General features: G+C 36.3%; 1 protein-coding gene and 1 pseudogene across 2 annotated transcripts in view; one reads left to right on the plus strand and one right to left on the minus strand.

Annotated features, from left to right (window-relative positions):
- FANCL (FA complementation group L) overlaps positions 1-23342 on the minus strand; it is a 299340-nt gene that overhangs the window by 137460 nt on the left and 138538 nt on the right. The gene's annotated exons all lie outside the window — the stretch shown is intronic.
- On the plus strand, positions 1997-22601 carry LOC101683989 (annotated as a pseudogene).

Raw genomic sequence — 23342 nt, forward strand, 5'->3', positions numbered from 1 at the left:
AATAGCTCTGCAACATTGGCTTTCAGCAGGGAGGCCATTCTCCAGTTGTGGAGCAATACAATTTTCTGTCCTAGTGTCTTCCTGAGGCTCCCTTGCATTGTGAAGCTCATATTTAGAAAGCTCTAGCAAACTAACACCTGCTAAACATAAATCACATGCAGAAATCTACAATGGACGAGCTCAGGAAGATATAATAGATCAAATCCATGAAGAACCTCACAATGAATTAAGAAAACCTTAAACTTAATCCTATAACCTGACAGGCAGTCAGCAGAATGACTTATGGAGAACTGTAATATGGGAATTAGACTGAATGCCAGATGACTTCTAGAAGTAAAATTAAAAATAAATAAATAAATAAACTGCAGGCAATGATAAGCACAGATAGGAAGTCTGACAAAGAAGACACAGTAACTACATTCTGAAATAACACACACTAATATTTTACATTATAGTTTCTTTCTTTTGTTTCTCCCAGCCAGCTTGACAGAAAGTAGTAATGTTTGACTAGTTACACACCTAATACCAGATGCCAGTTTGAACAGGTGCAAAAACAAAGAATAGGACATTTCCATTTGGAACATCATCAGCCTTCCTCTTTATATGTAGTCTCTGGAGCTCGCCTACTAGGTTTCTTATTGTTATTCCCCTGCTTGGGAGAAGTTCTATTTGCCAAATGCATGACATGTTTCCTTAGCCAATGGAAAGAGTTAAATAGAAGAATGACCAGCTAATTTATCTGGGACCTGGTCTAGTTCCAACAGTTTCCTGTGAGAGGATGCAGTGCTGGAATTTTGAGATTACCCTGATGAAAATGTGCCTGTTAACCTGTTTCCACTTGCTACATAATTGTCAAGGACCATGGCATACCAGTGAAAGACAGTGGAAATTAGCACTGCCAGTTATCAATGTTAAATGTATGGTCAGTCAGTACTAGTGTCTCAAACAAACAGGCAACTTGTTCCATACAGTCAGTTGGTAAATTGGATGCAGGCAGACAGAGGAACACAATATCCCTTCTCTGTAGGTGGTCTCTGTTTCATTAGGTTTCCAATTGATGTTGCTGCACAGTAATCCAAAAATGTGTGATGGGAACATCACTCTCATTTTTCATTAACACTCCCTCGCAAACATATTGGAGGCAGGTACAAAACAGATTTTGCCAGGCTTACTTTTATCCTTTTGGAGACTACTGTGTATCCAACATCACTGTGGGGTGCTTAGTTTCTACTTTTTAGAGTCGCTGTTTGATATGATCAATTTCCTTAAAGATGTTGTGGAAGTAGTGGGAGAGCTTCTGATCATTAAGAGACAAGTGAGTTAGGAAAATCAGCTTATATATAATAATGAATAGTAATATGGCTACTGAAGTTCGATGGGATAAGAAAAAACAGAGATAGTGTTTATTGTCTCAGAAAAACTACCAGAAATGTGTAAACCATGAAATTTTTTGAGAGATCTTAGAGATCATCCAGACTTTTCTTCATTTTCATTTCATAAGCGAGGGAATTGAAACTTAAACTTGTTCTGGCTTTCCCAAAGCAAGGCAATTATTGGCACCAGCTAAGATAGGAAAGTAGAGCCTCTAACTTGTGTTCTATCCAATATTCCACATTCAGCCTATAATACTTAGGTGCAGGTAACTACCAAGAACTACATAATTCATACCTCCTATTTCCATAAGCTTCCATCATAGCTTCTATTTATAAAGTTATATCAACATATCACCTAAAATATTCCCCAATTTCTGGCTTTAGGAGAAATCATTCAACATTATGGTTATCAGAAGCAGCGTTCATTTCCTGGTGTAAAGGGTAAAGTGTTACATATTTCTGGTAGATTTCCTGAGAAAATAGGCATCATCTCTGTTTTTCCTTATGTCACCTAACTTCAGTATTCACAGTACTGTTGGCTTGAAAGCCTGCCCTGAATCCCCACCCAGTGTTAGAGAGAATGCCATGCTCCCTTGACTGTATCCAGGAGTGTCATTCCCAAGATGACGGCAAACACTTCTCACATGGCCAACTCCTTTTGTCTGACTCCAGAAAAAATAGCTGCTTCCTGCATTGCTGGGTAACTGTGCTCCGTCTACGTGATAGGACTCTGGTTGAAGTGTGTTTTGGATTAATGGAAGGAGACCCAGTACATAGGACTTACCCAGACTGGTGCAGTCTCAGAGGCAACTCTGACTAGATGGGTCCCATGTTTTTCTCTTCTCCTTTCATTAAACCATATATTTATTCACTGTGCTCCTGGGAATTTCTTGCTTCAGTAAGTGGGGAACCACTATCCCTCAGTCATAGGTTTTGACAAACACCCAGAATATGGAATCATAGCACTTTCCCCCCACCTCAGGATTATTCATCTAACTAGTTTAAAGACAATGCAATCATTCCAGAATATGAATATCAAGGAAAAGAATGACTGTATTCAAACTGTCTGAAATGTTTGAGAATATATGCATAAACACAGACTCCTTTATATACATCACAGACTTTGCTCAAATTTTCCACCATGTGTTGTATTCATCTCTTTGCCACAAATGTTAGGAGTGAATTGATACTACCTAACGTGGTTCATCTTTGTTCTATTGTAAGACCATTCAATCCTCATCATCCAGAAGAGTGTTATATAGGTAACAGTAGCAAATAAAATAAAAATGGATGACAGACTTCAGTTGCATTATTTTATTATAATTGAAAGTCATGGAATTAACCTATTTCTTATGGTATGAGTAAATAAGAACCATACTAATCAAATAATCAAAATAAATGGTAAGTATACTAAGTGCGTCATAGTGCCTCCAGACATACATTAATTTCACATGTAAAATTCAGCTGTCTCTTGCAGATTTATCAGCAAAAGCAAATAAATAAAAATGATTAGTAAGCTGAGAAACTTAAAAATATATGTAATAGTCACTCAGGTTCTTTGGAAAATTGTTTCCTTGATTCATATCAATACAAATACTTTTTAAATATGATTAAATGGAATTACTTAATCACAGATATTTGTTATTATGACAATTTAATGTCATATATGTATATGTTAAAATTCACCATAATGAGATCATATAAATATCACAGTTTCAGGATAATGTTCAAGTAATTTCACTTTGTTCATATGTCTTGCTTGAGTAAAAAGATCCATTGGGTTTCATCCGAGTGTACGTGGTATGGACAAAACCTTCTGTTCTCATTAGTAGGTTTCTCTATCAAGACAGTATATTTCAGAAACCTTCACGTACACAGGTTCAGAGTCACCTGGGAGGTAGTCACACCTAAAACAGGTGTTTTTATAATTTGGTTTCCAGATGGATTATGATGTTAGAAACACTGAAAACTCCATTGAGGAAATGAATTAGGAATTTAAATATCCAATTAGTCAAATTTGGGATATAGCTATATTGTCACAAGGAAACCATATAATTTGCCACAAATGGTCTATGTCGCTTTGGGCAATGACAAATGGCAAAGAAATATACTAAAAAGTGGGAAGTTGGAGTGTCAGTACCTATAATGCTGCAAATAAGAGAAAACCTAACTCAGTACAGTCTCAATAATAGAGACTGATTGCTCAAGCAAGGGAAACAAAGAGGTAGGGAAGACTACAGAGGTGCTTGATCTGGAGACTTCAGCATGCTGTCAAGGGCCCAGTGTTCTTCCGCCTCTCTAGTCAGTCTCTGTGGGTGACAGTGGGGACCTGGTGCAGTGACGCTGTGCAACCTCCCAGAATTTCATGCTTCCTCTTCATTGGACAAAAAATCGTCAAGTAAGTCAATGAGATTCTCCTAGAGCTGGGAGGCTGGGAGTAGGGTTAACTTAACCTAAAAATATGCATTATGTAGGGAAAGAGTAAATATATACTCCCACCCACTCAATAGAGGCAAGGGCCTCTATTATAAAAATATGTATATCAAGCCTTACAAAACACGAGGTTTTAGGGAAATACAGGGTCACATTTTTATTAACAATAACATTAAGGAAAGGCATATGAAATTTAAAAAACTTTATTTATTTATTTATTTATTTATTTATTGCTGAGGTCACTTTTAATTTTCACATCCAAATAACCTTTACTGCTTTTTTCTTTCCTTCTTTTTAGGCCATGAAAAATATGGAAAGTTTCTCAAGGACTAACAATCAGAGCTGCCTGATTGACAAGGGAGGTTTCGGTTGCAAGAAGACCTGAAACAAGGATTCTAAATCAAACATTCTAGGGCAATTTGAGATTGCATTTAAGATTCTCTGCCTATAGCAGTAGCTTATCTGTTATGTTCAACTGATGTATAAGCACTGTGCAGAAATACTCTATTACACTCTCTCATGACATTAGCACTGTACCTCATCATATACTTTATAGATAGAAATTTGGTCTACTTAATTCAAATTATGACTCTTCCCCAAAAGCTGAACTTGAAAATGAAATTTATCTACACAATTGATCAACTTAAGTCTTTGTTGAATACCTACTTCCTATCTAGCAGTGAGCAAGGTGTTATAAAATGAAACATGGAAAACTCAGTCCCTTTTCATAGGCTAAGCATTTCCCATTTCAAGTAAGAAATTTTATACGATGTCCTGAATAGTTGTTCAACTTATATGGCAAATATCAATACTTTGGCTGGATGGTTTTATCAATAAAGAAGGAAGTAGTGAAGAATTGTCATGAAAAGGAAGAAAGAAGGAAAGAAGGAAGGAAGGAAGGAAAGTCACCCTGACCACAACCCTCCCATCTCAAAATAAGAAAATTGACTTGATTAATCTGAGGAAAATTAAACCCTTTAGGGTCTGTATTTCTGAGGAGTTGCAGTTGGTTTTGCATGTAGTGCTTATTCTCCCTTAGAAAATGAGCTTGTATGTTCAAATCTGTGACAAGGGAAAAGCAAATTTCTCCTTCAGTCAAACAAAAGTTCACAGATAGGAAAGAAAGTAGAAGGAATCTGTAAGTCCTTTCTTCTTTGTACTTAAGGAATGCACATGCATTGCTGTAGTAAAGGAGAAAAATGAAAGGAAAACATTCTCCTCAAGATCTCTCTTTGAATTTCCTATATAGACTTAAAAACAGAATCACAAACATTGTTTACTCAGGATAATACTTTTCAGTCACATGTAAGCTATTTTATTTGGGAAATACATTTATTTACCCAATAAAGAAATTTTGGTAATTTAGGTAAAAATTTTAAAAGAATAAAGGAAAAGTGACTCATGTACTTCTGAACATATTTGTTATTGCTCATATGGTCAAATATTAGATAGAATTTCCCCCAATTTTCATTTTTTTCTTTTGTAAATATCTTTACAAATCAAGTACAGTTTGTGAAAAACTCTTTCATTTATCAATTTTACTAGACAAACTCAAGTTCTAATCTGTGTCTAACACCTCACCATTTTAATTTCTATTCATTTCCTTTTTGATATGTGGGCCTTCTTGTTTAATTAGTGGAATGAGTGGTAGAATCTGAGGTCTCAAATTATTTGCGAAAGTTACTGAGTTCTCTCCTTAAAGCTGATCAGATGGGCTTTCTTTCTACCATCCTATTATAGGAGGTTTTTGTAAACTAGTGTTATAAACGATTATTTTTAGTTAAGAGAAGCCCCAGGAAAGATTAAAAAAATGGATATAAAGACATTCCAGTTCTTGATCTTATCTTTTTCTCATCTCAACCTTTAGAGATTCTTGCTGGAAGAACACAAGGAAAGGCAGGAAGGCTTCTTACAGATCTTTGAGACCTCCTTCCACTCAAATCCCAGGGGAGCTAGAACGCTATACCTCTGTGGTTCAAAAAGTCTTTGGACCAGAAAAGGGGCCTTTATCTGCCAACATTTCAAACATATTCAATCAAATATTGATCTAGAAAATCAGCTACTTTTTCCTCTAGCAAAGAAATTAAATTAGTACTACCTACTGAAGGCCTCTACATGGTCCTCGGGAAGATAATGATGGTACCCTAGGCTATTCCTAGGATCAAAAGTTTATATGGACACCAAACTGATTTAACATTTTCTGTCATGCATGGAGACAAAAGGGTGAAAGATGTGCTTGCCAATAGTAATGTGCTGGAGATTATCTCATGTGGCGAGTCGTTGCATCAAGAAGCCAGGTTATGGTTTTCAAATCCATCTCATCTCTGAAAATAAAAGAAATGGAATGTGGCCTGTTTCACCTCACTGAAAGGTTTTCATCACCAGAAATATCTGATGGTTCTTATTCAAGTTGGCAGTGGCACATGTTTCTCTGACTCATAAACAGTCTCTCTCACTCTCTCTCTATTGTGTCCTGTTTCCAAGAAGTACCTGATGTTATGTTATTAAAGAACAGGAGCTTTGTCTGACTCTTCTTCCATAAATATGAGGATATCAAAAAATAACAAAAAGCTCCCCAAATTCTAAAATCCCTTGAGATTTCAAGCCTCACTTATGAAATAATGTGTTCAAGTTGGTGTGTAGTATAAAAGATAATCTTTAGACACCACAAACTATAAGACTGTGATAGCCCAATTTTAATTAGAAATTTTAGGTTGCAGAGAAACTTGTCTCTCCCAATAGTACCTATGATTTATTTTCAAGTTACATTTGTACTTTTAAAAAGGTATTTTCTTGGGCCATATCTTTGAATTTACCTTTCCTTAATCCAGGAAACAAGAATGGATTACATACCTCACAAATTGTATTTGCTTGAATCAATATTTTCATGAGCTAATAAAATTAGGAAAATAAACATCACCCTTTCTCCTTTGAACCTTACATATGGTAACATTCGCCATGGGTATTGTGAACCTATGAATTATAAGGCAGCATTTACTAAGTGTGAACAGCCACTTGGTAAAAATAATGCTTCTCAAGCTATGGAATTGTTATTATTTGATAGAAAGGTTAGGCATCTAAGGCAAGATGGGGCATAATTTGGAAATCCAGCACTGACTTCGCATTTTTAATGGCACTGACCTAAGACCCTTTGTTAGGGAGATTGTTTCAAACATCGTCAACATAGGTCACTCAGTTAACAGTTTTGACTGAGTTGACTGATGATATAGCCTCACTATTTCTCTGCATTGACTTGTTTTCAGCATTATGGCAATGCAGTCAAAGAATTATGGGCAGATACATGCTCTTGAGCAACTACTGCATGTCAGCCACCTTGCTAAGTGAAAAGATTAATTGCAAATTTAAGAATTAAGGGGATCTAACTTAATTCATACAGAAAAAATATATATAAGAAGAGTCAGGTTATGGGAAGCTTAGTAAGAGTCTATGATATGATGTGACTTTCAAAATAACTCAAGAGTTTTAGAATGATTAACAGAAGACCAGGTTATAGGTTATGGAGGGAAAAGACATCTGTATGTTTGACACCAGTCCCATATTTTAGGCTTCTTCTCTGGAAAGTTGCATGTTAAAATTGCTATTGAAAATCTGGTGATATCCCAAGGAGTTGAATCCATATGGTGAAAGGTCCAGAAATCATGTCTATGAGAAACATTTAAATAAAGTGGGATGCTCTGCAAAGAGAAGACAAGGGAGATTGTAATGGTGTCTTTAAATAATTAATATGCTGTCATGGAAGATGAATTAGATAATGTTGTGTAGCCATACGTGACAGACCTTAGACAAACCAAAAGGTGGAAGTTACGAGATTATCTGGTTTAACATTAATGATGAAACTCTCAACAATAAAACCTAGTTGAAAATGTAACAAGCCACTTTCTGAAGTGTGGATTCTGTACCATTAGAAATGTTCAAATAGTGACTTGCATAAAGCATTTTTCCAAGAATGCTATGGAAAGATTTCTTACATTTACTGAGACATTAGACCAAAATTTTGGCCTCTCAAGTCTGAATTTCTATGATTTCTTATTATAATTGCTAGAAAATCCCATCTTCTAGAATGCCCAAATGTAAAATTTTATCCTTTTTGCAGAAAGGTAGTGATGGTCTATCACATGGAGAATAAGAATAAATACCATTTTTCTCTGATCTCTAGGTGCTACAGTCTACTAGAGAAAGCAAACATTTGAAAACAGAAATGACTCAGATGAAATCAATACTGTGATGCAGTTGTATGCAAAGTTCTCTGAGAAAACATGATAGTATTTAATCCTGATGGAGGTGGACGTAAGGGAGAGGTAGAAAAGCTTAACAGAGAAACCAGCAGAAAACTCTCCCTGTTTTTGCTTTCTTTTGGAGATATGGATAAAAAATAAAAACCCAAAGCAGAGAACATATTTTATTATCCTCCATCAAGGCATTTCAGTTTACTATGAGAAATATAAGATTAATACAGTACAGTTCTGCACCCAACATTGAGTACAATATCTAATACAGAGGATAAAGAAGAGGTGGGGATAGGCTCTGCTATAATGTTTCATATAAGAGCTACAGGGCTTAAATACCATGTTGGGCATAATATGCTTTACAAACATAAACAAAATTGCATAGATCCTAACACTTATATAACTTTTGCACCCAAAGTATTTTATTTGTTTTTACTAAATATTTATACCTGGAAATATATGATTTCCTTTCTCTATCATGGCTTTAATTAACACACACACACACACACACACACACACACACACACACACTCTTTATTTATTTGAGAGAGAGAAAGGAGCCTAAACAGCAGGGAGAGGGAGAGGCAGATTACTGCTCAGCAGGGAGCCCAATGCCAGTACGATCCCAGCCCCCTGAGACCACTACTCAAGCCAAAGGCAGATGCTTAACCAACTGAGCCACCCAGGCACCCCATGAACAGAAACTTCTCCAAAGAAGACATCCAAATGGCTAACAAACACATGAAAAAATGTTCATCATCATTAGCCATCAGGGAGATTCAAATCCAAACCACATTAAGATACCACCTTACACCAGTTAGAATGGCCAAAATTAACAAGACAGTAAACAATAAGTGTTGCAGAGGATGTAGAGAAAGGGGAGCCTTCTTACACTGTTGGTGGGAATGCAAGTTGGTGCAGCCACTTTGGAAGACAGTGTGGCAATTCCTTAGGAGATTAAAAATAGAGCTACCCTATGACCCTGCAATTGCACTACTGGTTATTTACCCCAAAGATACAGATGCAGTGAAAAGAAGGGCCATCTGTACCCCAATGCTCATAGCAGCAATGGCCACAGTGGCCAAACTGTGGAAAGAACCAAGATGCCCTTCAATGGACGAATGGATAAAGAAGATATGGTCCCTATACACAATGGAGTATTATGCCTCCATCAGAAAGGATGAATACCCAACTTTTGTATCAACATGGACAGGATTGGAGGAGATTATACTGAGTGAAATAAGGAAAGCAGAGAAACTCAATTATCATATGGTTTCACTTACTTATGGAGCATAAGGAATAACATGGAGGACATTAGGAGAAGAAAAGGAAAAGTGAGTTGGGGGAAATCAGAGGGGGAGATGAAGCATGAGACTGTGGACTCTGAGAAACAAACTGAAGGTTTTGAAAGGGGGTGAGCCTGGTGGTGGGTATTAAGGAGGGCATGTATTGAATGGAGCAATGGTGTGGCACATAAACAATTTATTGTGTCACAATTGTGTGGCACAATAAACATGTTATTGTTTATGTGGCACATAAACAATAAACAATTGGAACACTGAAAAAATTAAAAACAAAAACAAAACACTTTATTGAAATTTAATTAACATACCATACAATTCACACATCTGAAGTGCATAATTCAACAGGTTTTAGTATATTCACAATATGTACAACTATTACCATAGTTAATTTTAAAACATTTTCATCACATCAAACTTCATTCATTCCGTTTAGGTACAATCCCCTAGCTTCCCATCCCCCACAGCCCTAAATGACCACTAATTAACTTCATATATTTGTCTATTATGGACATTTCATGTAAATGGAATCATATAATATGCTGTATTTTATGACTGTTTTCACTTAGCACAAAGTTTTCAAGGTTCATCCATATTGTCATATGTGTCATTACTTCATACCTTTTTTTTTTTTTTTTTTTTTTTTTTTTTCTCAGTCTTTTTCTTTTTTTTTTTTTTTATAAACATATATTTTTATCCCCAGGGGTACAGGTCTGTGAATCACCAGGTTTACACACTTCACAGCACTCACCAAATCACATACCCTCCCCAATGTCCATAATCCCACCCCCTTCTCCCAAACCCCCTCCCGCCCGGCAACCCTCAGTTTGTTTTGTGAGATTAAGAGTCACTTATGGTTTGTCTCCCTCCCAATCCCATCTTGTTTCATTTATTCTTCTACCCACTTAAGCCTCCATGTTGCATCACCACTTCCTCATATCCGACCTCTGCCGCAGCAACATCTTCCTAGGAACAACGCAAAAGGCAAGGGAAGCAAGGGAAAAAATGAACTACTGGGATTTCATCAAGATCAAAAGCTTTTGCACAGCAAAGGAAACTTCATACCTTTTTATGGCCAAATAATATTCTGTTGTGTGGATATGCCACATTTTTTTATCCAATCATCAGTTGATGGGCACTTGGGCTCCTTCTGTCTTTGGCTATTATAAATAATACTACTATAAACATTTATGTACAGGTTTTGTTTTGTTTTGATTTTCATTTATCTCGGGTCTATAACTGGAAGTGGAATTTGTGAATCATAAGAAAATTAAATGTTTAACTGAGAAACTGCCAGACTGTTTTTCAAAGTGACTGCACTGTTTCCGAATGGTTGCTAACTCTAGTAGACTGCAGCACCTTGAGATCAGAAACAACATATGGTATTTATTTATATATATGCTTATTCTTATTCTCTATGGTGATAGACCTTCACTAGTCGTGTATAAGGGTACTAGTTTCTCTACCTTTTCATCAACAGTTGTCACTATTTGACTTTTTACCTCTAGTTATCTTAGTGAGTGTAATGTATCTTGTAGCAATTTTGATTTGCACTTCCCTAATGGCAAATGATATCAAGCATATTTTCATGTCATTGTTGGCCATTTGTTTATCTTTGCAGAAATGTCTACCTAGACACTTTGCCCATTTTAAAGATTTAGTTTTTTTTAAATATTATTAGTTGTAGATTTTTCTTTAAATATTCTAGATAAAAGTCTCTTATCAGATTCATGATTTGTAAGTATTTTCTCCCATTCTGTGGTTTGTTTTTCCAGGGTCCTTTGAAGTACACGTTTTTAACTTTGATGAAGTTCCATCTATTTTTTTCTTTTATTGCTTCTACATTTGTGTCATATCTAAGAATCTATTGCCAGATCTGACATCATTAAGGTACATCCTATGCTTTCTTCTAAAAATTTTATAGTTTTAGCTCTTATCTTTAGGTCTTTGATCTATTTTGCATTAATGTTTATATATAATGTGTGGTGAAGATCTTAGTTCATTCTTTTGGGTGTGGCAATACGGTTGTTGTCCCAGCACCATTTTTTGAAAAGACAGTTCTTTTCCCATTAATTAAGATCTTGGGACCACTCTCAAAATAAGTTGACCAAAGTTACATGGACTTATTTTTGGACCCTTAACAATTCATTGATCTGTGTGCTTATTTTTGTGCCAGTACACTCTCTCTTGATGATTATTGCTTTGTAATGAGTTTCAAAATTTGCAAATGTATGTCCTCCACCTTTGTTCTTTTTTAAGACTTTATAGCTACTCTAAGTCCTATGCAATTCCCTATGAATTTTAGAATCAGCTTGTTAATTTCTATAAAGAAACCCATTGAGACTGTGATAGGAATTCTATTGAATCCATAGATTAATATTGGGAGTATTGTCATCTGAACAATATTAAGTCTTCCAATCCATGAATATGAGATGTTTTATTTAGGTCTTTAGTTTCTTTCAACAATTCTTTGAGTTTTCAGAGTGTAAGTTCTGCATATATCTTGTTAAATTTATTTGCAAATGTCATATTCTTTTTAATGTCCTCTTAAATGGAATTGTTTCCTTAATTTCATTTTCAGGTCATTTATTGCAGGTGGGTTGAAATACAATTGATTTTTGTGTATTGATCTTGTAGCCTGCAACCTTTTTGAGTTCTTTTCATTCGTCTGACAATTTTTTATTTCGTTTTATTTTTTAAAGATTTTTATTTATTTCTTTGACTGAGAGCACAGAGAGGGAGAGGAAGAAACAGATTCCCCACTGAACCTGATGTGTGACTCAATCCCAGAACCCTGAGATCATGACCCAAGCAGAAGGCTGCCTGTTAACTGACTGAGCCACCCAGGCATTGTAATTCTAAAATTTTTTAGTAAGTTCCATAAGATCTCCTAGGACAAGATCATGTCATCTGCAGATAGAAAAGTTTATTTTCTTTTTTCTGATTTGGATACCTCTATTGTGGCTTTTTAGAAACTGTATAATAGAGCGGGAAAAAGAGGTGCAGTGCCGAAAGATGCCTAAGTGACAAAGCTGGAATCAAGGAGTTCATGACATCCACTAACAGCTGGATGATACTGCACTACTTACAAAGGATTTTCAAATAATCCCTATTATTTGAAATTATTTGAAATAATTTCCTATTTCAATTAATCCTCAACATAGCTAAACAGGAAATGTTCCCATTTTACAAATGACAAAACCGAGTCTCAGAGAAATTAAATGATTTGAAAAAGGTTGAGAATTAACCAGGAAAAACCAGAATTGAAGTTCAATTTTGACTTCTGACAGGCTTTATTTATTGTATTACAGGCACATTTCTGAAAGCCTTTTCTGCATATTGGAAATGGAGGATTGAAAATGAAGGAGGGAAATCAGAGGGAGAAACAAACTAAGGTTTTAGGGGGGTGTGGCGAAAGGGTTAGCCCAGTAATGGGTATTAAGGAGGGCAGGTGTTACAATGGGCACTGGGTGTTACATGCAAACAATGAATCATGGAACACGACATCAAAAACTAATAGAGTACTGTATGGTGACTTACATAACATAACATAATAATAATAATAATAAAGAAATGGAGAATTTTCTGGAGCAGCCCAATAGCTTACATACAGGCTAGAAAATATTGCTAAACAGGGTAGAAAATACTGCAAAGTATTTCAGTCAGGGTTCTTTGAATGCATAGAACAGAAAGCTTTTCTGGCTAATCTAAGCAATAAAGAAAAAAAGGGAATTTATTGGAAGTGTTTAGAATAGCTCATAAAAGTAGATGAAAACACGCCTATGAAGCCTTGGAAAGTCTGATCTCGGGATAGGCATTTGGATCTGGTTTACAGGAACTAGTGAATAATTTTTCCAGGACTTTGTGATCAGAGTCAGATCTAGCAATTTTCTATTCAGGTGACACTCTGCTCAAGATTCTAATTCCAAGAGTCTAATTGGGTCAACTTAGCTTGGTCCATGGGCACACTCATTGGCTTCCAAGTCCCATAAAGATTAAGTTCTATGGAGGGTAGCAAGGAATTGGGATGTTATTATCAAGATGAAGTAATGGACCTCGCACCAGCCCAGCTCTTCTGTTTATTATGTGAATGTGTGTAAACCACTTTTCCTGTCTTTGTCATAGGTCACAAATCTCTAAGGTAAGTAAAGTAAAAAGTAATCAGTAGGTATGTTTTGGAAATTAACCTTTTAAAGGATTCCTTGAGATCTATGTAGGGGATGTATTCCATGAATATGAACCCTATTATTATGGCGTCTTGTCTTATAGTCTTATAGTCTCTCCAAGGTGTGTGTGTGTATGTGTGTGTGTGTATACATATATATGTATATATATACACATATATATATTTTATTTTATTGTTTTTATTATATATATACATATATATGTGTGTATACATATATATACATATATATGTATATATATTTTATTTTATTATTTTTATTATATATACATATGTATGTATGTATACATATATATATGTACACACACACACTTTATTATATATATTACAAAGTATATCACATATACATTTAGGATATATATATATCCACGTTGCATGCATATATATGTAAGGCATACACACACACACACTAAAAATGACAATTTATTGTGCATCTACAAAGGAGTACATGAATTTTTCCACTTTTTACTGGAAAAAGAAAAACTCATTATCAATTTACTTTGATTTTTATTTTTCTCTTTTATCCTCACCTTAGGACACAGAATAGAACTATATTATAGGGGAGCCATTATGAGTGTACTCTAGTTCAATGGTTTATCACATAAAAATGTTTTTTAGTACAACAAAAGCTTTTCCTATAGATATGACCAATATTGTAAATTGCCTTTATTGCTTCATGCAGAAGTGTGCCATGGACTGCTTAATTATAATTTTCTCCCATTAGTTTTGTTTTTCTTCATCATCTTACCCTCACGGTAAGATTCTATAATGCAACTTACAAAAGAAAGCCACAAGATGCTGGGGATAAAATGAGAAAAATCAAGAGGTAGAAAGACAGGTAAATGAAATTATTCTTATGAATGGAGCACTGCAAGATTTCTGCACTATACTTTTATATATAAATGCACAGAGCAATTTTTTAAAGCTGCATTTTTAAATATGATGAAAGAGCAGGTTAATTGGTTATAAGTAAGTGTACATTACACAGTGCAGTTGGGTTGCTTCTAGTGAAATCAATTTGTATTCCAACATTTCTTAAGAAAGACCTTTGTTTTCCTGGATGGGCACTTCTATTGGTTTATCAGTGAGGATATTTGTGAATTTAGCTCAGAAGGTGTAGACTGGCTAGTGAGCAAGGTACAAAGAATGTGGGCTTTAATAAATAGGAATTCCAAAGGATTTTGCAGGTTTAGTTGAGTGGTGACATCTGCTCTCCTCCCTGCTGCCACAGCATGGAAAATGATTTTTGCACTGCCATGTCACTTTGGCTCATGATAAACAAAGCTATTTATTTTATAAGAAACAATAGCAACATGATATGACAACTTGAGCTGGCCCAGTGCAATTCAATTGTGTTATTTTCTGATAACAGGAGTATAGCTTGTGTCATCACTGTATATCACTTTCTCTGTGTAAATTTGGTGGGTTTTTTTTCAAGTCTAAAAGACAAATTCAGCTTTTATTGTTTTTATTATCTTTGATAAGTAACATACAAAAGCTTCTGCTCCTTACATTAAAAATTACATAAAGAGACGAATTAAGAATGAATATGATTGCAGTCTGTAATAAACAATTAGGCTGCTTTCACATAACAGAATTGTCTACCCCTTGACTTTTCTTTTTTAGGGGAGAGAGGAGACATGTCTACCTCCAAAGAAACAGTAGTTTCCAGCTCTATTTTATCTTGCAAAACTCGTATCAGTTGAGATGCTTCTGGTTTAGGTAATCTGGAATAGTAATTTGCCTTTGTAAAAAGTATAGAAAGCTTTTGTTTTGTCATGAAAATCACAAATGAGCACACCTAGATATTCAAATGAAAAAAGATGCATTTAAGTTTCACACATTTAGAAAATTATTTTACTGTGAAGTTTTCCTGATAGAAGAGTAGACTTTATCAGAAAGGACTTACTGAGTTTTAATCTCTTTTGCCACCTGCAGAAAAGTACAACGAATGTGTATACTAGATTTTGAAAATATTATAGCCTGCTTTCATTTTCAAAATTCTGCTATAAATTCTCCATGCCCTTGTCTTGAGAAATACCAGGTGCCCATAAAAACCAGAGAGTATCTATGTCTTCGATATTAACAGACACTGTGTGTTAAGTGCACAAACAGGCACAGACATTTGAAGAGAGAAATAAAACACACAAAGTAAATCCATGTTGTTGCTGATTACTTAACAATTAACAATCTTTACAATCATCTAACCTTGTCATGGGTGTTAATGAACTTTGTAACTTGATCAAGGTATGGCCTTTTATGTTGGCCTTTTAGTAACATACATTTACCCTTTGGAACTTTAATTTTAGGAGGATGGGAGCTCTCTTATGGTGATAAGAGAGGTTTGAGAGAGAGAGAGAGAGAATCCTTCCAAACACCCCAATTCAAGGGAGGAGGATACCATATTGTGAGGAATTTAGAGCCATGAGAAGTACATTTTACTTGCCCTTTTGGCTTCAGTGAGACAAAAAGGTACTTGTTTGCAACTGTGAAGAATTAACATTGTTGATAAAGAAACCAATTGCTCAGATTAAATGAGATGATGTAGATGGTGTTTGTTTTATGGTAGGAAAATAAATGATCAGTCTTATTATATTATAAGGAGGCAGATTACATGAATCTAAGGTTCTTTCTAGCTCTGTGTCTTATAGTTTTATGACTTAGTACACTGTGTGTGTGTATGTGTGTGCTTCAAATATACAAGGCTTAAAAAGAACGTAATGAAAATCAGGAGGGGTGCCTGGGTGGCTCTGTGGGTTAAGCCTCTGCCTTCAGCTCAGGTCATGATCTCAGGGTCGTGGGATCGAGCCCCACATCAGGCTTTCTTCTCAGAGTAGAAGCTGCTTCCCTCTCTCTCTCTCTCTGCCTGCCTCTCTGCCTACTTGTGATCTCTGTCTATCAAATAAATAAATAAAATCTTAAAAAAAAAAAAAGAAAGAAAATCAGGAAAAGGCAGAGTAGGTGTTGTTATTTCTAGTCACTACTATTCTAGTTCCATCTTTGTGACTACCCAGCTTTATGACCCTTAAACTTTCTATCCCTATTTCTTCATCTATCAAATAACACATGAAACTAATATCTGTTCTGCTCTTGTCACTGGTTATCATCAGGCTCAAAATAAAAATAAAGAGTACTTTAAAGCCCTATCTTATATAAACCTCCTGGATTTGTGTTCAAGCAAGTCCTCCCCCCACTGCACACACCACTTTCCCTTAGGATGGCCTCTGTTACCAGAATTTCTTTTCCCAATGGCATGGGCTAAAATACTGTTGGGGAACTTCATTCATTCATTTATGCTCTCATTCATTCAACAACTGCTTATTGAGAAACAACTTTTTCCGCAAGCCACTATGACAGGTGATTGGGGATATAGAGGAGAAAAAATTAGATTCCTGTCCTCAGAAATTTTTGTCAAAATGAGACAAAATGTGAAGCTTGACAAAATGATAGCACGTGAAAGTTACCAGAAGAAAGGTGGGTTCTAACTGTAATGGGCGCCATGGGAAAGAAGTGCCCAGTATGATGAATAAAGGAATCTGGGAAATATTCACAGTGGAGGAAAATACTAAGCCGGCCCCTAAAGAAGGGATAGAAGCATGCCTGTGGTGAGAGGTGGAAGGGGAATGCAAGGGAGTAGAATGACCCTGTGCTAGGACTTGGAGGTATGAAAAGGCACAGTCCATTCAGTGCATAGCCCATACTATGGCTAATAGAGCAGGGGGCATGAGGGGGATATGTTATTGGACAACACTAGAAAGTTAGCCAGAATCTTTGTCCAGGAGTACCTTCCCTGGATGGGAATTTGAACTTTATCCACTAGGTGATATACTGCAATGGTTGAATGTTAGGTAGTTATATGACTGCATTTGCATTTTGGAAAACTAACTTTAAGGATGTAACTACCAGAAATAATAAGGGTGAATGATAATATTGCTGCATAAAGATATTTAAGGAATATAGGAATGTGTTTTTGTTAAGGTAAAAAAGAGAGTAACATCATCCTAAGGTAGTTGTTTAGATGGTGTTTAGGGTTGTTTCAGAATGAGAATGAGGGCACTTAGGGGCAAAAACCTGACGGGATCTAGATGGTTTGTAAAGGGTTTGCAGAGAGAAAGAAAGAAAAAGGAGAGGGAGAGAATGTTATCTCATGGGGTCAAGCTGGCTGAGATTGAATGGATTTATTATAAGTTCTTAAAATGAGCTTAAATATACCTGGAAGGACCTTGTAGGACAGAGGAAGGTCTTCTCCCCAACAGGAGGAAACAAAGAATCTGTATCTTTATATTGTGCTTTATGTTGTCATTACAATGTCCTTGATTATGTCAGGGAGTAAGTATTCCTGTCCCCTCAAAGGTCCTTCTAACTGGACTAAGAATCAAATTGACAGGAAACAGATCCACAGGAGAAAATCAAATTTTATAGTTTATGTACAGGGAATCTGCACAGACATGGGAATTCCAAAGACAGTCAGGCAAAATGAAGTAGAAGTGTCATCCTGAACTAAGGAGAATGGGGTAAGGGTCTGGGATTTCAGAGGAAAGAAATATATTTCATATGGTGGTAAGATGAGCAGATGTTTGGTAATTAGATGTTTGCCCTACCATACAGATGGGTCACTCAGATAAAATTTATCTCTGGTAAAACCCTTAATCTGGGAAAGATCCCCAATTTAGATTTTTCTGTGTGGTTAAGGTAGAGACAAAAGTTTCTCTTGAGCCCTCAGGTCTCAAATGCCTTCAGCTCAAAATAATCCACATGCCTAAGTGGGACATTCTGAGAGGGCTGTTCTGAACCCCTTCAGTTATTTGAGAGAACCAAATCTTCTCAGTATAAAACAAGCTAGGTTTTGTTTTGTTTTTGATTTTTACAGTCATGTTACCTCTTAAATTTAAAGTCTTTTATCGTCAGTTTGGTTGAATACTAAGTGGTGAATACACAGTGGTCTCTGATCCTATTTAATTCAAACTTTCTGTCATTTGGGGCAACTTTTGCTATTTTATATTCCCCAAATCAAATCCTAAATAAAATCCTGATCTTTAAATGTCCTTTAGATTTCCCATATCTCAAAGGACTTGTTCTTTCACTTTGTAAAAAGAGATATTTTTTTACATAGGTTTATTTTAGGGGCACATGGGTGGCTCAGTTAGTTAAGGGTCTGCTTTGGCCCAGGTCTTGATCTCAGAGTCCTGGGCTTGAGCCCCTGTCAGACTCTCCACAGAGTGGGGAGCCGCCTTCTCCCTCTCCCTCTACCATTCCCCCTACTCGTGCTCTCTCTCTCTCAAATAGATGAAATCTTTGAGGAAAAAAAAATACAGGCTTATTTTATATGTTTAATTGCATAAAAGCATTACCAAATAGGAGAGGTACTTAACCTTCCTTGGACTGTATTGGTATGGGTATATGACGTTAATATATTTTAAAACTATATAAAATTCATAGAAATTGGTCAGCTGTCCATGATATCTTGATATTATATTTTCAATAATAATTCCAGTTATTACCTTAAAATGTTGTATGTTAGGGAAACAACAACATTCCTTTGTCAATTGCATTATCTTTATAATAATGAATTCTCATCAAATTGTTAATGGAAGCAATTTTAAATCTTTTGCTGTTCACAAATCGTTATTGTTTTACTCTGGTGCTTTCTTGAAAGCTCTTGCAATCAGCAACACACCAGAATACTTTGTCCACAAGAGACTGTCTCAGAGATCCATGGAAAAGATTATGATAGGTACTCTGTGGTATAAGGTTTTGATGGCATTGCTTAAATAACTTTAAGATCATACCATGGGACTGAGGAAGAATTTCCAGAACACTAGTGGTGAAGCTCATGGATTCATAAAACTGTTAAGCCAAAAAAGCAGAACAAGAATTAATTACATGGGACTGAATGAACTGATAAAAATGATTATAATTTTTATGGTCTTTTGCTTGGAACATTGTTATTTTTCCACTGTTCTATTTTTTGGATTAAAGGAATCCCTTTCTCTTTTCTCTTAAGTTATCTATAACTCCCAACAATTTAGCAGATTAATAGATTTTCTTTAGTTAAAAAAAAAAGTTTATATATTTCTCCACACCTTATTCTTCCAGAATTCAGAAACTCTTACTGAACATATTTTATTTCATGGCCATATAGTTATTTGCATAAGTTCAATAAGAATTTATTCTCCCTTTAATAGAGCATAGTTGGAAAAATTGGTTGTATTACCATAGTTTGACCAAAATGTCATATTTGAGAATGATGTGCATAGAATTAAATATGAGCAGACAGTTTTAAGGAACAAAGTTTGGCTTTAAGGAACCAATGTTTACAAAGCTCTCTTGGAAAAATCAATGTTACTTTATTTACAAATTTCCCAGAATTATAAATGAGTAAGGGGGGGTCAGTTCCTGGCAGGCCCAGGAAACTTAAGCTATTTTGGGTACCCAGAGAAAGGAAGAATTCACCCAAATCTGTAGGTACTGCAGGTGAAATCTGATGGCAAGTTCTTAGTTTGACATATTAGTCTTGAGACTTTTAAAAAGTCCAATCTGAAATTCCTTATAAAATTTCCAGCAAAGCAAACTTTAAAAGGCCCATGTGGTCAATTATCATTCCTGCTGCACACATGTAAATGTTCAGACCAATTTTTTTTTTTTTTAAGATTTTATTTGGGTACCTGGGTGGCTGTCTTTGGGCATCTGCCTTTGGCTCAGGTCATGATCCCAGGATCCTGGGATCCAGTCTGGCATCCAGATCCCTGCTCAGTGGGGAGTCTACTTCTCCCTCTTCCACTCCTCCTGCTTGTGTTCCCTCTCTCACCGTCTCTCTCTCTCTCTCTGTGTCAAATAAATTAAAAAAAAATCTTTTTAAAAAAGATTTTTTAAAATTTATTTGATAAAGAGAGACGGCGAGAGAGGGAACATAGCAGAGGGAGTGGGAGAGGGAGAAGCAGGCTTCCCAATGGAACAGGGAGCCCTCCATGGGGCTGGATCCCAGGACGCTGGGATCATGATCTGAGCAGAAGGCAGCCACTTAATGAGTGAGCCACCCAGGCACCCCCCAGGCCAAATTTAATGAGACTAAACTATTTTGTAAACAAGAATTATTTTACTTTATCTTTGACCCAAATGGTGGTGATTGTAGAGAGAAATTTGTGTTCCAATGAAAAACTATAACCCATTCTTAAGAGTTGTCAGATTCTAGTCTTGTTCATTGTCTTTGAGCTATTTTTCACCTCTTTGGAAACTGGATTCTGTCATCTTGCACATTTTGTCAGTAATTAATGCTTCTGATTTTTTTTCTCACTCTCGTGACTTGGTATCTCTGAGAACCACCGTGGCCTTTTTCCTGAATCCTGTTAAACTGAAGTTGGATGACTTGACATAATTTCAAAGGTTTTATCATCACAACAGTGTGCTCACAGAAAGCTCACCCAATGCTTGCATCTTCTAATCTCTGCTCCAGGAAATGACCATTATTGTGACACTACCACAGGTACTCTCACTAAAGATGCTTCAGTCCCAATGTCTAGAAATTTTGACTAGCTGCCCTCTGGACATGAAAACCAAGTTTATTGTCTGCCAAGCATTAATGTTGTTTTCCTCTCCCTTTGCAGACCTCCTACCTCACAACCTGTAAACTGCATCTCTCTCCACAGCAATCAACTCAACTTCTTTTTCTGTCAAACTTACAGTAAAATTTTAGATAGGGGAAATATGGAGACACACTTGGACCCCCAGAGTTGACATAAAGATTACTTATAAGTGAAAGCATTTATACTAAAAAGATGCAGAAAGGAGTCTTATCTGATCTTCTCTTATCTGACTAAAGCAGAGCCTCCAGAAAATAAAGCTGCCTATAACCCCCACTCTGACAGAGCTTCCTGTGAATTCAGTTGGCAAGGAAACAGACCGCCCATTACCATTAGGATCAAAAAGCCCAACAGAACCTTCCATACCTTTTCACTGAAACCTTAAATATCTCCCTCATATCCACCCCCACTTTGTCAAGTTTGGAATATAAACCTTTTATTTCTAACTGTTGAGTGAAATCCTCATTGCTAAGCACTCCTCATGCACGCAGGACACACATCAGACACACTGTTTTGTCTCCTGTTAATCTATTGTCAGATTAATTTGCAGGCCCCCAGTCACTGAACTCAAGTTGGAAGAAGAAAAGTTTCCTTCCAACAGTGACACAATAGATGGTGGAATCTGAGTAAAAGTATGACACAGGGTAAGCAGAACATTTTAAATGTACAGCATGTCAAAGGAAAATACACATGATCCATAGAAAGGGCAGAAGAGAAACATGGAATGAATGTCAGCTGGTATCCAGAAATGGTTCTTCATGGGAATTTTCATGATCCATTCTTCACCACTTAGGATTGCTCTTCAGTTTCAGTGGCTCCCGTGTTCAGAGGAGAGCCAGTTCTCACAGGTGGACTTAACCTTAAGTAAACTCACTAGACTGATTTATAAAACCCGAGGGTCACGATTAATTTATTATAATTAATTATAGTTTATTATAAGAACCAGATACCTTAGGTATCAGCAACCCAAGCAGCAAGCAGGGCTGGCCCCGGGACACGCGGCCCCTGGGCCCCCGCTTCAAGGCTGGGCACTTCAGAAAAAGCTCGTGGCGAAAGGGGGCAAAAAAAAAGAAGCAAGTTCTGAAGTTTACCCTTGATTGCACCCACCCTGTAGAAGATGGAATCATGGATGCGGCCAATTTTGAGCAGTTTCTTCAGGAGAGAATCAAAGTGAATGGAAAAGCTGGAAATCTCGGTGGAGGGGTGGTAACCATTGAAAGGAGCAAAAGCAAGATCACTGTAACTTCCGAGGTGCCTTTTTCCAAAAGGTATTTGAAATATCTGACCAAAAAGTACTTGAAGAAGAATAACCTCCGGGACTGGCTGCGTGTGGTGGCCAACAGCAAGGAGAGCTACGAGCTACGCTACTTCCAGATCAACCAGGACGAGGAGGAGGAGGAGGATGAGGATTAGAAGTCCTGTGTCTGGGATATTTTGTATAATCTTTAAATAAAATCTAGGAATCACAAAAAAAAAAAAAAAAAGTCCTAAGAGTCCTAAGTCCTAAGTCTTGAGTCCTAAGACTCAAGAGAATCGAAAACATATCCACACACACAAAAAATTGTACATAATGTTCCTAATAGATTTAATCCTAAAAGCAAAAAAAAAAAAAAACAACAACAAACTTCAAAAAACCCACGTTTGGTGGTAAAGCCATACAACAGAATGCTATTTAACACTAAAAAGAATGAACTATTGATACAAACAACATGGATGATCTCAAAAACATGCTAAGCTAAAGAAGTCAGACAAAATTCATACTCTATGTTTGCTTTTATATGAAGTATGGGATCAGAAAAAACTAATCTATGGTGATCGAAACTGAAAATGTTTGCTTAGCAGGAAGTATAAGCAATTGCCTGGAAAGGTGCTCCTGAGAACTCTCTGGAATGATGAAAATTTCTGTATTTTGATTGGGGAGGTGATCAAGATATCTATAGCTCATGTACTATAAACTTAAAATCTGGGGCTTCTGTAAAATGCAAATTTTACCTCAGTAAGACGATTATTACCAACAAAGAAATAAACATGAGGGGAGGAGACACCACAGTGGAGTGAATGTAGGAAAGCCGGTCAGGTAGGAAAGATGATTTGCAACTGAATTCCAAGTTTCAAAGGACAAAACGAAGAAACTGACTGGAGAAAAAGTAGGCTGAGTAGGAAAACAAGACAAAGGAAAGGAAGCACAGATCAAATACTGAAGGTCCCGGTGACTAGAAGAGTTT

This window comes from Mustela putorius, unplaced genomic scaffold, assembly GCF_011764305.1.
Source record: "Mustela putorius furo isolate JIRA1106 unplaced genomic scaffold, ASM1176430v1.1 tig00000224_pilon_pilon_pilon, whole genome shotgun sequence".
Taxonomy (NCBI): Eukaryota; Metazoa; Chordata; class Mammalia; order Carnivora; family Mustelidae; genus Mustela; species Mustela putorius.